This window comes from Porites lutea, chromosome 3, assembly GCF_958299795.1.
Source record: "Porites lutea chromosome 3, jaPorLute2.1, whole genome shotgun sequence".
Lineage (NCBI taxonomy): Eukaryota > Metazoa > Cnidaria > Anthozoa > Scleractinia > Poritidae > Porites > Porites lutea.
This window is the reverse complement of record NC_133203.1, coordinates 13,514,807-13,525,414: the sequence shown is the minus strand read 5'-3', so window position 1 is coordinate 13,525,414 and position 10,608 is coordinate 13,514,807. Positions and strand designations below refer to the sequence as shown.

General features: G+C 38.5%; 1 long non-coding RNA gene across 1 annotated transcript; it reads left to right on the top strand.

Moving 5' to 3' along the window:
• Window positions 1-860: 860 nt before the first annotated feature.
• LOC140930546 (uncharacterized) lies at window positions 861-10,399 on the top strand. Its single transcript, XR_012164862.1, has 4 exons — window positions 861-1,194; window positions 1,449-1,703; window positions 9,347-9,445; window positions 10,301-10,399. It is a non-coding gene; the product is annotated as an uncharacterized lncRNA (long non-coding RNA).
• Window positions 10,400-10,608: the final 209 nt, after the last annotated feature.

The following is a 10,608-nucleotide window of genomic DNA, read 5'->3' as shown; positions in this document are numbered from 1 at the left end:
CTCGGTTGTTTTGCCGGTAGATATATTTTGGCTCCAAATCACGACTCCGCCTCCCTTTTCCCGCCACAAAAGTGTGCGACGATCGGTTAATTAGGAAGCTGTCCAAGAGTTTGATGGGCCGCTTACTGTTTCGGTTCCTTGCCAAAACTCCTCCCTGAACTGAGGACTGGAGGTTCGTGATCGTGAAGACAACACGCTGCAAAAGTGTTAGGATTCCTGGATCTTACAATTTATTATCATGACATTTGAACTTGCTTCTTTTCAGTACAAAAATTGTCTTTAATTTCTTGCTATACAGTTAACTGTTTCACCTATCCCGACGTATTCTTGTTTTAGTGCCACTTCTGCCATAATCTATTCATTCCCTTGTATCCCTTGTACAGATACAGACTGGCGTGGATAGACCACTTCGTCTTTGAGATATTGCCAGTATTGACGATAAATTCAGTAATACACGACACTGCTAGATGCATGGATTAAGTATAAGAAAAAAGAGGAGTATTCTTGGGTTTGAAAAATCGTGCGTGGTGGAATGTGTCAAAACATACTGACTTGGTTCAGTTGGGTTTCTAGCCGACCTTAATTATGCCATACAGGTCTGGATCAGGGGGGTTAAAGGCCTAACGCTTTGACGCAGATTTCATTTTTCAAAACTGGAATAGTGCGCACTGTGAAGATGTGATGTGAAAAGGCTGATGTGACTGAAAATTAAGGCAATTAGAACAGCTTTTGCTTGAAGAACTTAGCTGATATAATTCTTTATTTCTTTTGACAGACACACGCTTTGTTGGGCACTATTTTGGGCAATATTATTTCAAATAGTTACAGATAAACAGGAAAGTGATGTTTTTCGTGACAGTTTGAGGACCAAAAAAAGTGTATATAGCAGCTTCTTACTATACGTGATTGGTTATAATTATTTCCCCTAGTTATTTGATCGGCGACTTCACATTACCGCTGATTCGCATAATTAAGGATAGATTTTCGATTTCCACTGAACACAAGAAAATCTTGACAATTCACTTTTGACTTGTGTTAATTTTAAGACCCAAGTATGGTAGTATTTATTAAGTTTGTTTAAGTTTACACAGCTTAAAAAACGTAAGCGGCCTTAAATCCTACGAGAATCTTTAATGGCGGAAGCAAGTCGCACTAAGAACATATCCGGCAAGTCACACGATCAAAGAAGCGCAGGTACGAATACTGAATTATTTGGATTTTATGTTTGGACTGTACGCTGTTCTCGGGGCAATTTATTTTAACCTTTGTGGGGGATTCATTGACCTCCTACGTGAGTGCTTGGGAGGCTCAAAAAACCGAAGAATTTTTAAGGTTTCTTTAGTTTTGACGACTTCCTGTTTTCTTTAATTTTCATCTCTTTTTTTTTTCTTTAAGAGCAGGGCGGCAGTTCAGATTTTTTGCCTACACGTCTTATGTTTCATTTTCAGAAAAACAGGAAGTAAAATAAACGAAATGGTTCACGCTCATGTGGGCCGCAGATGTTCGTAATTCCCTCATTTCGCATACATGGTAAGATGGTTTCAAAAACACTAATTTGGACAATTGTAACAGCACAATTCGCTCTTACAGTATGTCACGACAAAAGCCAAATCTACACGAACAAATGGCTACTTCAAATAAAAGGAGATACCGCAAAGGCTGACAAATTGGCACAGAAGCATGGTTTTGTAAACGAAGGCCGGGTAGGTGAAAACTTTTAGTGAAATTTTAAAACTATCGCAGGTTCACTAACTACTTGTACCTAGCTTTTAATCATTTGCGTCATATTTATCATGGAATAAATACCTGACACTTATCTAATTTAGGCGCTGAAATTGACGGGGGGGGGGGGGGGGCGGATTTTGAATAAAATATCCCAGAAACAGTCCTTGAGTTGAAACAGTCTTGAATTTACATAAAAAATGGGGTAAACAAAATGGAGGGCTGATTTGGAAAAGATCTTCCCCGAAGTAGGCCATTCATGGAACCTCCCCACAAACCCCTCGTCAAAAGTTAACCTACCTTAGACATCTCAAAATAGTAAATTCCGGTTGTCTAAAAGCGTAATTTTTTTATACTTCCTCTCAAATCATTAAAGCAAAGATTCAAGAGTGTTTACTAAAACAGGTTTTAAAAGTGGTTGACAAAAGTGCGTTCAAAACCCTTTAAAATTAGTATAGGTAATAGCATGATTTGTAGTGACATTTGGCATAAATACCATGAGTGATATTTCAAAATTGTTATACGTAATTTCACGAGCCGTTTGGCGTGTGAAATTTGAGACAATTTTGAAATATCACTAGTGGTTTTTATGCCAAATATCACATACAAATAATGCTATTATTTGTTTATACTACTACACGCAAAGGTTTAATTTGTAATTTTTCACATGTAGGTATTTCAAATTAAGCTGAAATACCACTGCTCTTGGCAGCAAATTGAAATTTCTCACGTAGTAGTATAAACATTGAAATCCCCAATATCTACACGTAAACCTTTTTTTGCCGTGAACAGCATCCACAATGCTGAAAAGCCCAGACTAGAATACAATACAGGCAGATCTGGTTGTGCACTGAGTCTTTTCAGCCACATTCACTCTTTTTTTATAGAACATGAATAATATGTTACCATTGCAAATGTACATGTAAAAAAAAACAGAGAACACACAACACATTATTAATTCTGCAAAATTGTCCTTCTTTTTCTTCTATTTTGTCTATGACCCATTTTATTCTCATTTAAATAATACTTAAGTTATCCTTTCTGGCCCCAGAAGAAAGTGATGCTGTTAGAGTATGGGTATCCAGTACTAGAAAAACTTACAAAGAATATTTCACAAAGACAAAACCTGCACACTGAATTTCAGTTCTTTAGGAAAATAGAAGAATTAATTTACACAATGTAGAAACCACAACAAAGTTTCACGCCTAAAAGAAAACAGCAGTACACAATATACTGTATGTAACACAATAGCTCTCTTATTATAAGTACCATGAATATTATTTTGTCCCATAACTTTGGGCAATTAATTTATAAGGGCCTCTTCACATGGGCCCAGTTGACTGGGCTAGTCCAGACAAGGGGACCAATTTGTGTATTGCCTTGGGTTCATTTCATTGAGAAATTTCAGCCTGGTTTCTGAAGAAGATCCTGAGGACAAGTTCTAGTGCTAAATTTGAGAAATGAAGCAAGTGCCTATCATGGCTTTGATAACTCTTCAGTTGCTCCATCACTGCAGTTAAATGGGATGCTTATGATGTCGAAATTACATCAGGCAAAGCAAGATTATGCTCCGCGGGGTGCACTTTAGGAATTTCTGGGTGGGGATGTGCCGCTGGGAGCCTGGAACCCTTAACCTTTACCAGAGCTAGTTCAGCTGAATTTTGCTACCCTATACTAGAGTAAACTCCCTAAATCCCCCTATCCTAGAGTAGCTGTGTACCTAGTCTAGATAAAATCTTCAACCAACTGATCAGTTTCCTGAAAAATGATACCCTATTCTAGAGCCAAACGCTCTGATTTATATACCCTATCCTAGAGTAAACTGCTTGAAAACTATACCCTTCACAGCGGCACATACCTGTATAGCCCATATATGGCAGTACCCTCCCCGGGGATTATGCCAACCGAAGGGCCCTTTTGCGAAGAATTCATTATGCCTTCATCCCGATAACTGGGCTGAACTATTCATATGGCAAAATTTTCCAGCCCACTTACCAAGGTCTCAATTGGCAAAACCGAGATCTTAAAAACCGAGCCAGCCTGCCATCTCATACACATCCAAAGTTTTACTAAGGATTTAGAGGTCAGATGAGACCTCGGAAACCAGGCCAGCCTGGTTAACTGGGCTCATGTGAAGAGGCCCTGATGCAATTAAAAGTGACTTTAGGAAATCAACCAGCCATACTTCGGCGATTTAAGTCAACTAACTGCAACCTAAGGTGAGTTCAGCCTACTCCCGCTATAAGGAGACTCTAGGTGATTTAATGGAACTACAGTGTATGGGCAATTTAAGATCAATTACATATTGTAAGGCCAATTTCTATACAGCATGCATGCTTTAGACAATGACCTGGCTATACCAGGAAGCAAGCAGGCTACTGATCACCCAGCCAACACTCAGCCAAATGCACTAATGAATACTGACGAATGGAACGCCCTGGAGTAAACCAACTTCAAAGACCATCGAACATCCACCAACGGAACAAACCATTTTGCTTCTCTCCGGTCTGCAACAAGCAAAGTACTCCTATCCTATCGCATATCTTGTTGTGTTAAATTAGCTGCCTCGTCAGTGTATAAATTTAAATCTGAAAATGTCGACCCCGAGTTTATCTATATCTATCGTGACACGATGGCGAACCCACGTGTTTTTGGGCTCCTGACTTTTTACTGTGTTTTAACACTGATTAATTGCTTTCTTCTAACATATTTCTACCGAGTCGATCATACTACTTGGTGCGATGGTTTGGACTGCCCAATTCAACATTATAAAGCTTTATCTGTCCTATTGAACGAAGAGGTTCCTGGCCAAGTTGTCAGCGCTAGACGCCATATTGATCATATTGCAGGAATGCGGAGCCCACGAAGGCATAAATTCTTCACCTCTAGATGCAGATATTACCAAAATGCGGATTCCACGTTTCAGTATCGGAGGCTCTTAAAGTGCGGTGATATCAATCCCAATCCAGGCCCGACGAAGTTTCCATGTGTTTGCTGTGAGAGACCATGCAAAAACAATCAGCGAGCCCTACAATGCGACGGCTGTAACTTGTGGTGCCACGCTAAATGTACTTATGTTTCCCAGGATGAATATAACCGGTTATCAAGTACTATCGATACCTGGTACTGTAATGCCTGTACTTTTAAGTGGATTTCAGACTCTTTCTTTTCTGATTCAACCGGGCACTCGCTTAACAATTCGACCTCTGCAGTCTCTGACACCACTGAGCCCGATGTCGTTGCTGACTACAAGGCCAGTATCGCAGCTTACTACAAGTTCAACCTGTCGATTGCTCACCAAAACATCAACAGTCTTCAAAATAAAATGGATGAAATAAGGGCTTTATTGAATCAAGAGCTATTTGACATCTTAGTTCTGACTGAAACAAAGATTGACTCTAGCTACAACAACTCACTCTTCCAACATCCCTTATACAGGATTATCAGACGCGATAGAAAAAAGGGCGGTGGTGGCATACTGGTTTATATTAAACATAGCGTTTCTGCTTACAGACGTAAACAACTAGAGCCAGTGGATATCGAAGCTGTTTGCATCGATGTAAAGGGTAGGGCAAACACTTGGTTTTCTCTTCTCGCCTGCTACAGGTCACCAAACAAAAACAAACCTACGGAATTCTTGTCATCTCTTTATTCTACGACTGAAAATCTGTATAATCACCGAAATGAACTACTCATCATTGGTGACTTAAATTTCAATATGCTTAACAGTGATGACTGTTCTCCTGATACCCGACTATCTGAATACTGTGACCGCTTTCAATTAACAAACACTGTAACTGGTCCAACCAGAACAACAGATACATCGAGCACTCTTCTCGACGTTATTCTGACAACTCATCCGCAAAGATTCTGCTATACTAAGACTTTACAACTCGGTATCAGTGATCACGATATGGTTGTTACAATTCGCAAGTGGAAGCTACCTAAACCTCCACCAAAGCTCATCAATTATCGCTCAATGAAACGGTTTGACGCTAATATTTTTCTTCAGGACCTAAACAGTGTCCCCTGGGACTCTGCGTTTATTTACGATGATATCGACGACATCTGGGCGCACTGGTATAAATTATTCACTGAAGTAATTGATCGTCACGCACCGCTTAAGAGGAAACTAGTACGCGGTAACACTGTGTCATGGATGACACCAAAAATTATTCAGGCTATAAACACTAGAAATCGTCTACACAGAAAGTTTACTAAGAACAAAACGTCTGAAAATTGGGAGGCCTATAGGAAACAACGGAACTTTGTCACTTCTTTAAAACGCTCTTCCCTCAAGTCATACTGCATTAATGTATCCACAAACTCCGAACACCCTGGGGAATTTTGGAAGAAATTTCATTGTTTGTTTCCCAGCAAGGACAGAGGTAACAGCCATATTCAACTGATTGAAGATGGGCGCCTCATTACTGACAGTATTGATGTCGCCAATCTTCTAAACGATTATTTCATTCATGCAGTACCCAGGCCTACCCACATGTCTAACCTACAGCCAGAAGAGTTTAAGACCCATTCCAGTGTTATAGCCATTGAACAGAAATTTAAAGGACAAATGAGCTTCTCATTTACTCCTGTTCGGGATTCCTACATCAAGAGGATACTTTCCAGTACCAAAATTAATAAAGCCACCGGTGCTGACGGAATCTCTCCACGCCTATTGAAACTTGCTGAACCAGCAATTCTCAGTTCTCTCACAAAATTTATTAATCGATGCATCACTGGTAGTTCCTGGCCTACAAATTGGAAAACTTCCATTATTTCTCCGATCTATAAAAAAGATAGCGAGACTCTAAAATCTAATTACCGTCCAGTATCTGTGTTATCGGCTGTTTCAAAGATAGCTGAAAGAGTAATCTTTGATCAGCTATACGAGTTTTCCCTTCATTTCCTCAGCGGGAATTTATCTGGTTTTCTGAAAGGACATTCATGCACAACAGCCCTCCTCAAAACATGTGAAGATATTAGAGCAAATTTAGACTCTAGCGAGCACTCTGCAGCAATTACCATAGACCTCTCCAAAGCATTTGACTCTATTAACCATAATTTGCTTCTTGCAAAGCTGTCAGCGTACGGTGTAACTGAAGACGCCCTACAACTTCTACGTTCTTATTTGATTGACCGAAAGCAACATGTCAAGATAGACGGTAACCTGTCAGATTGGCAAATTATGAAGTGTGGAGTTTCTCAAGGTTCGATCTTGGGCCCCCTTCTCTTCAATATATACATGAATGATGCGAATTTTTCAGATATTTCGTGCTCCTTAAGATTCTATGCCGATGACACTACGGGGTACTCTTCAAACCCTTGTCCATCCACCTTGCAAATAAATCTACAAAACAACCTTGATCTACTCGTTTCCTGGTTTTGTAAGAACTTCCTGGCGATTAACCATAGTAAATCTCAATCCATCGTCTTCAATAGAGCAACTCTACCAACGCCCTTTGTTATTGACAGCAATGAACTGGATTACGTTCCACAGATCAAGCTCCTTGGTGTAATTATCGACAATTCACTCTCTTTTAAAGCACATATTAAAGAAATTTGCCGGAAAGTGAACACAAAAGTTTCAATTCTTCGTCGCATACGTAAAATTATACCCTCAGATATTATGATTAAACTGTACAAGGCATTTATTCTGCCTCACTTTGAATACACATCACCATTGTTCATAGGTCTAAGTAAAGGTTTGTCTGCAAAACTGGAGTCAACCAACGCATTTGCCCTTAGGACTCTTCTTAACTACTCTAAATCGACTGCTTATGAAGAGCTACTTAAAACTGTACATATCAAAAGCTTGGAACATCGACGCATAGAACAAGCACTGATACTCGTATACAATAGCATTTATAACCAGGCACCGAACTACATTCGGGAAATGTTTTTACTGCGAAGCAATGGTTACAGCCTACGGGGCCATCTTAAGGTTGTTCTTCCAAGACCGACCTCATCTTATATGCAACATTCTTTCACGTACCAGGCTGGCAAACAATGGAACAATCTACCAGACAAAATAAGGATGTCGGAGTCCCTCTCTATTTTTAGGAAAAACTTACAAAACATACAGTTGTCTTCATCGTATGACTGCAACTGTGTATTTTGTAAATAGACAATCTGATTACCAATATTTTCTCTTTTTAAATTATTATTATTTTTTTAGTTGATTTAATTTCTTAATTTCTTATTTTTATTCATCACTTGTACATGTACATTATGTAAATTATCACGTTGTAATTTTTGTGGCACATTTGCATTTAAACGAGCTATTGCTCATATGCGATATGTGGTTAAATAAAATTACTTACTTACTTACTTATCTATGGCAAGTTAAAACGCCCGCCATTTTTGTTTGACCCATAATTCCGTTCGTTTCTTCGACTGGGTACCAATCCCCACGTACATATTCGACTCACGCAAAACTCACGCAAGCTTTCTTGCTAACCGAAGTAGTGGTGATTCTGTACCTTGCAGTGTGCTTCTTCTTGATCAAAATGTCGAGTGGTAGGCTGTCTGTAGTCCTCTGTTTTTCCCATTAGACTTGATTAGATCGTCGAGAGCGAGCGTTTAGTCTTAAATCGAGAATCTATTACCTTGATCATTAAACGGGTAGCCATCTTTAATTTTTGTTCAAATCTACCGAGGGATTCCCGCCTATCGCCTTATCAGTGGATTTGGGACTCTCTCCTTGGCTACAATTACACTTGAAAGCAAGATGGCGTTCCATGACAGTAAGTGCTCGATGTCAATGATCATACAGAAAAACTGTGAACGGCGTTTCAAGAGTGTGTGATTTTAGTCACACAATGCGAGTGGTCACGCACACCTGTAAATTTGGCGGCCAGATTTTCCATCAATGAAAGTCTATTCTCGTTTTCCTCAACCAAATCAACAACGTACATGGTGATAAGGCGTTTTCGAAGTAGGGAAATATTCTTTACATGTCGAAATTGGCGACTTACTTGTACACCTACTCAGAGAGTGACAACATGCTGCATGTTGCGTGTGCTATTGCGGGATGAATACGTGACTTGTATGTACTGAAGGTTGCCTTTGTGACACCTTGGTTGTATACTGGTTTCAACGTAAACTTGCCTTTTTCCAAGTCAGTTTAGTAGATTGTAATGCATGATAGCAATTCACTTTAGTTATAAGTTAACAAAAAAAAAACCAAACAAACAAACAAAAAATAACTTCAATTTAATGCATTTGTGAGTATACAAAATTTTGTTTCCCTATTCACCATAATTTTTGTTGAATTCCATACATCCACAGAAGAAGTTCAAAATAAGCGTTATTAATTCATGTTTTTTTGTATGTCTTTTGTTTTGATGTTTTTTTTATTAATGATATAGATAAACAGACAGTCTAAAGCAGAGAAAACATGCCAAAAATGGCTATTATGGAAATGTTAACCATCTCAGATAATTGATTGACACTGGCCCAGTAACCAAAAATGCAAAGGTGACTGAACCATCTCTGCCTGTCATGGTCTTTCAAAAAGTTTGTTAGAACCAACACTACCTTAAAATCCAGTCATTAACAGAACCTTACACATTTTAATCAATAATCAATATTATTATCTTAATTTCTGTGTCTTTACATTCAGGTTGTCTCTACATATTTCAGTTTCCGTTGTGATGTGGTACATGAGCATTCATCAACACCAAGCAGTCATTTGAGTGAAAACTTGTTGAGTGAAGACCAGGTTAGAATGAAATGATTTTGTATAACTTAAACAATGTGTTTATTGCTACCATTATTAATATTAGGGCCATTTATACGAGGAAAAATAAGACGCGTCTTACTTAAGACACGTCTTATGTAAGACGCGTCTTATTTTTCCTCGTATAAATGGCCCTAATGTCACTAATAAACTAATCTCATGCTAAAGCCCCATGCAAATGGATGCAACATTGTCTGCCAACAGCTCCCAATATTGTTGGATGTTACATATTGCGTCCAATTGCACACCCTGTTGCATGTTGTTGGAATTGTTGTTCAAAGTTTGAAACCAGTCAAACTTTTAGCTACCTGCAAATGGACGCAACAACTGTTGGGAGTTGTTGGCCAACAATGTTGCGCCTGTTTTGCCAGAGCTTTAAAGTTGTAATACTTTGTACAAACACATAGTGCACATACTTGTAGTTATTTTAAGCTACACTTACTCATTTGATCACATTTCTTTATTCTTTCTTTCCTACCTTTCTTCCTTCCTTCTTTCTTTCTCTTATTCATTCGTTCATTCATTCATTCAATTTTTCGTTCATCTGTTCACCTGTTTGTTTTTTTGTTTGTTCGTTCGTTTGTTCGCTCATTCATTCATTCGTTCATTCATTCATTCATTCATTCATTCATTCATTCATTTCTTCATCATCGTTTCCCCTCAGACTCTTTCTGAATGTCTATATTCCTTTTTCGTTCCTTTGCTACTTTTCTTCCTTTCTTCCTTTCTTTTCTTGTTGCCACTTTTTTCTTTTTGTGTCTGTTTTTTCTTTCTTTTTTCTTTCCTTTTCTTTTTGTTTGTTTCTCAATTATTTGTTTGTTTTCAATCTTTTCTCAGGTACTGTGGTTGGAGCAACAGACTTTAAAATCTTATCAGTTATATTCTAACCTCAATGTGCAGTTTGATGATCCAAGCATCGGCTTGCAGTGGTACATAGTAAGTTATAGAAGTCATAAGTCATTAAAGCAATGCCTTATGATCTCTTTTCAGCGAGGGTTTTTTAAAACAATAATATTTAAGGTAAAAATAAATGGTAAGAATTTACAATGACGTTTGGATCATGCTTTGGTCATTATCAAGTTGAGTATGACAATAAAAATTAGCATACAACGTATAGTAGAAGGTCCTCGATATACACAACATGG